The sequence below is a fragment of the Mizuhopecten yessoensis genome, unplaced genomic scaffold, assembly GCF_002113885.1.
Source record: "Mizuhopecten yessoensis strain PY_sf001 unplaced genomic scaffold, ASM211388v2 scaffold3963, whole genome shotgun sequence".
In the NCBI taxonomy this organism is placed as follows: Eukaryota; Metazoa; Mollusca; class Bivalvia; order Pectinida; family Pectinidae; genus Mizuhopecten; species Mizuhopecten yessoensis.
Genome location: NW_018405307.1, coordinates 100895 through 106424, shown reverse-complemented (window position 1 = coordinate 106424; position 5530 = coordinate 100895). Strand labels below are relative to the sequence as shown.

The window sequence follows — 5530 nt, the reverse complement described above, 5'->3', positions numbered from 1 at the left end:
TATATATATATATATATATATATACTTAATTCATACTCCGCATCAAATGATTTCTTCAAAATACGTATACTTTAACGATTGTATGAAGGACATAATAAAAAATATACTGCACCGGGAGAGGATCGAACTCACGACCTTCATATCGCTCTGTGTTATGCGATTATAAGACTGAAGTACTACCTACTGCGTTACCAAGGCACATGCTTTTTAAATACTGTATTTGTTGCAAAGATCAAAAAATTTAAATCATATTTCAACATGTCAGAAAAAAAATGTTGATACTGAAATACTTTCTTATGTATTCATTTCTTTATCTAAAAAATCAATCTGTGCGTCCATGCATTTTTAAGGGGCCACTTAAAGGGATGCCGGGCTTGTAGATTGACAGGTGACAAATTCGCCTGGCAACCATAATTTCTTCAATCATGAATTTTGCTTTAGTTTTGAATCATCTGTATACGTTGTATTACGTTTTGTGAAAACAACAAGGAATCGATGCTTTTGATTTTGTTTGTATATCTACAAATATAGAAATGTTTCAAAACTAAAGCAAATCTCCGTTTGAAGTACATGCAGGAGAATTTGTCACCTGTCAAACAACACGCACGTGATCCCTTTTATGTGACTTTTTACATATGTACGCAAGCATAGAATGTTTTTTTCATGTCACGAACATCATGGCAGTACACGTTATGATTGCCTTATGGGACAAATTAAATATTAAGTTTCTTATTATCACATTTTTTTGGATAACACTTTAAACAAATATTTTTTTTTTATTTTATGTTTTTAATATTTCAATACAATTTCAAGGTTTTGAAAAAAAAGTCTTTAAAAAATACAAAATATAAGACAGCACGTGCCTCGGTAGCGCAGTAAGTAGCGCGTCAGTCTCATAATCATATAACACAGAGCGATCTGAAGGTCGTGAGTTCGATCCTCACCCGGGGCAGTAGATATTTTTCAACCTTTTTGAATAATATCGTAAACTTATTTGTCTTTAGACTCAGTATTTTATAATATCAGTAAAATAATGTCAATAGTGATAGTGTGTTGAAATATTTCTCACAAAATCAATTATAAGTGTATATCACTTATTGTTTGAAACAATAAAACAACTGACTTAATTTCACTTATTGCGTTACACAGGTATTTAAACGGTTAAGAAAATGAATATTAACACACAAAAAGAAATAAATCAAATGGGAACAAATATCGAGTACTCGGGAAACGTTAACTTACTATGAACACCATGTTAACGTCTGTCTAGGGATGTCTTGTCGGTTCTGTATGTTAGTTTAAAAAAAAATGAAAACCAAATCGAAACTCACCATGTACTCTTGTAAATATTATTGTGATTAGATATACAAAATTAGGGTGCAACTATTCAAAATGTACGAAAATTTAATCAGAGTGTCCAAAAAAATGTCAACATTATTTGTCTTACACCATATGACTATTTCCTCCCATTAGATATGTAAGGTCAAATCATATTCAGTACATATTCTGAAAAATGTTAAGAAACCCTAACACACGGTTAGGATTCCTATGACATGCTTAACAATGCTACACATATACAACTTCTATCTGCAAAAGATAATGTACGTTTAAACTAGCATTTTCTGTAATCTTTGTCAGCTACAATTCCAGCTACAAAGATGCAGCCAGCCAGTGCGATCGATATCCTTCAAGAGGATACCTTTTTTGGCGTAACATAATTAGCTAAAATAAAACGTAAGTAAGAACTGAAAGTAGGAAATCAGCCCAGCAATGAGAAAGATACACTTTTGTATTTGATAAAAACGTTCTCAATGCAGTTTGTGATCACAAGTTTACATCCATACATCCTACGTTAGATCAAGGAGTAGTGAACCTACGTTGTTACTTAAAAACGTTATGGGGTTTGGATTGCTCATTACTATTGAAACAGTGGGAAATTGTTTGTTAACTATTGTGAGATATATTTAGAAATGGAATATGCCGATGATGCAATTGTGAGAACGTTGAAGAACGTTAATAGTGTCGTTGTTGAGTTCGGTGGCAAGGTCTAATAACATAACACATGCAATACTTTGAGAATGACTTGTTACTCACTTCTGGTCGACTTGTTTCTGTTACCTTGTTAGGCTTAATTTATTGAAGAACGTCTCAGGACCAGTGACAAAATATTTCAATATCACTATAAGATATAATGAAACCCCTGCCTCTTTTTCATTCCCGTTCTTAAGTTTTAGCATGGCATGCAGGGTCGGCCTACGACTAAGATGTACGATAACCTTTGCTGGTCTTGAAAGTAACATACCTGCTTCCGAAACCTATGGTGTTTACATGTCGCAGTTGTTGTTCCGGTATACGAGAGTTTGTTCTGATCTGCGTTATAAATGTCGACGACTGACGTACAAAAAATACAATACAGGACTTCCAGAGAAGCAGGTTGATGATGCAAACTGTTCTATGGTCTCCATTCCAATTTTGACAGAAAACTATGCAATTTATTTTGTGTGATAGCAAAATCTATTGTTTCAGTATGCCTATTAGTAAGCCTTGTTGTTTTGTTATCGCTATAAGGGCGTGGCGTTACTTTGATTGACATTTACCATACCGGAACACCTGAAGGACGTGTGGATGTCCGACAAAATTGATGATGTTACCAGAATAACGGTGCATACATCTATGACGCGGTGGTGACGTTTTCAGGGTAATGACGCGAGTGGGCTGTCTTTTCCCTTGTTAGAACGGGTTTATCTTCTCCATAGCGAAAATAAGAATGTTTCTGAAATGCAGGAGGAATGATACATAATCATTTTACTTCATGTACCTAGCAAATATCTGCCAATCAGAAAATACATGATGTCATAACTTGAAATAAGCACAGAAAATAATTATTAAGTAACAGAAAAAAATACAACCTAGTGGCACATATAACGTTTACTTTATTCAAATTAAATATGTACATGTTTTTTTTTGATGTTCAATATAAAACAATGTATAATATAACTATATAAGTGTCCTTCACCATTAGAGTAAGACACTAACGATATTCTAGTAAGCATTAACTGGTTTAACAGTCTTTCACACTGCTGAATGAGCTAAAGCAAATTTCGTCCTAGCCTAACAGAACAATCGTCGTCCTGAGTTTTGCATTGCTTATAGACATTATTGTGTATCGCTAGTATTTACGTAAATATTCCCTGGAAAACAACACGGGCGTCAATGAAGCAGAAGTAAGTTTTTCTATTGCATCCGCTAGGAGTCGTGATTCCTTGTTTACCAGTCTTACTATATATCGATTGAGCTTAAGATGAATGAGAAAAGATAATATCTCACTGGCTGAGTTAGATGGAAGCAGATAGTATGTTACCATGGTGACAGATATAATTAAGTCACTATGCAGAAACAACTCGGGAACACACAATCTTAGCTGCCGAATAACTAGTGTTACAAATAAGGGAAGTAACCAATATTCTTTAGTAAATTCCAAACAAAATGTGATATGACAGTTAGTTACACTGCAGCATACAGTAAAATATCGCATACAGCACAACTCAGCATAGTGTAAGCGCATCATACCATACAGCAAAACTTACTACATAAACAAAACCGCTGTTTACCTGGCAGCCCAACACTCATTACACTACAATACACAGTAAAACACAACTTACTACAAAAAAAAACACCACTGCTTACCTGGCAGCACTACACAAAGGGCAGAACTACACTCAGAACAATACACCATACAATAAAGCACAACTTACTACATAAAAAACGTACCTAGCAGCAAAGCGCACAGGACAGCACAATGTACAATACAAAACCCAGTACAGCACAATTTACTGCAAAGTACCACTGCTTACCTGGCGGCAAAGCACACAGGACAGCACAGCATATACATGTAGTACAATACAACGCACAGTACAGTCAAACTTACTGCAAAATACCAATGCTTACCTGGCAGCAAAGCACACAGGACAACCCATCATACAGTACAACACAACTTACTGCAAAACAAAACACTGTTTACCTAGCAACACAGCACACAGTACAGGACAGCATACAATAATAACATAAGTTTAACACAACTTACAATTGCACACATCACATAGTACAGGACAGCTTAACCTATTGCAAAACAAAACACTGCTTACCTGGCCGCACATCACACAGGACAGGACAGCATACATACAATGAAACACACCATATAGTAAAACATGAAACACACCATATAGTAAAACATAACATATAGTTTAACATAATTTACAATATTACACATATTACACATCATACAGTACAGCACACCTTTAACATAACTGACAGTGTTTCACATCATACAGAATAACACAACACATGGTAAAACAAAACTTACAGTAAAACACAAAATACGGTATTACAACTTAATAACATTATAACTCAGTATTCCGTATAGCATGTTACATAATACATATTTTCAATACATGTAAATAAGGGTGTATAGAAAAAAAAGATAAATTGTTTAGTTTCGGTTAAACGTAATTAATATGTAAATATAGATTATAATTATGCAAATAGTAAAATATAGCTTACTGATAGATTGTAATATACTTGTAAAAAAACAGATCGTTTGTAATTGATAGAATGTTTTCCTTTCTTTAATTTTCTCCATTAAGCTTCATTTCTGGTTAATGGTCGATGTTCAAATGCGTTTCATATTTGAGACCAAAACATGTTATTTGGTAGATAACATTGGGGTAATGATGAGGACAAAATCCTTGAAATGTTCATATTTGGATCAACTTACCATTTGAGATGATCTCATAAAAAACTGTTAAATCATATGAGTCTTGCCTCGACCATCACTTGAGAAACTGGCGACACGCCATCATTACAGAGAACCAACTATTATCCACCTGTGGTTAATGTATTGATTGGACATTAATTTCAAAATAAAGAACACACGTTATTAATTCGCAATACTTACTTTTAATATACATCTAAACTAAATAATCTGACATTTAAAATCATTATGCAGCAATATGTTCACTAGATGTCATAAATATTATATAATTATAGAGATTTGTTTTCTAATACGTGTATCTGTGTATATTATGGAACATGTTCATTGTCACTTATTTATATGTAAGTTTGTATCCTCTCGTATCAAAAGGGCAGCAACTCAAACTCATTTCTGGCTTGCTAGGGTAATATGCCGATGGAAAGTATGGGTGGACACATGTTCATCGGTTGCTCACGTTTTAAAGTGTTTATAAAGATTGTTTTTGTTTTTGTTTTTAACAACTTTAACAAGTATTAAAAAAATAAAAAATAAATGTATGTATCAGATGAATACATAAGTTTCTTTTCAAGATATCAGAAACCTGCAATGTTAACAATATAACCAAAGGACTATATTTCGGGGCATTTGAAAAAGAGATGTATTTAGTGTTGCTTGTCTCGCTTATTGTCTCACCATTCTGCCCGTTCTTGGTAAGGCGAGTAGTTATTCCGTAACGAACCAGGTCAATATTTGATTACCTAACCTCATTGTTCAAAATGT

At 33.8% G+C, this 5530-nt stretch overlaps 1 protein-coding gene and 1 non-coding gene across 2 annotated transcripts in view; one reads left to right on the top strand and one right to left on the bottom strand.

Moving 5' to 3' along the window:
- Window positions 1-5530, bottom strand: part of LOC110448270 (cell death abnormality protein 1-like) — a 164468-nt gene that overhangs the window by 120414 nt on the left and 38524 nt on the right. The window lies entirely within an intron of this gene.
- On the top strand, window positions 862-952 carry Trnam-cau. Its single transcript is given in 2 exon segments — window positions 862-898; window positions 917-952. It is a non-coding gene; the product is annotated as a tRNA-Met (tRNA).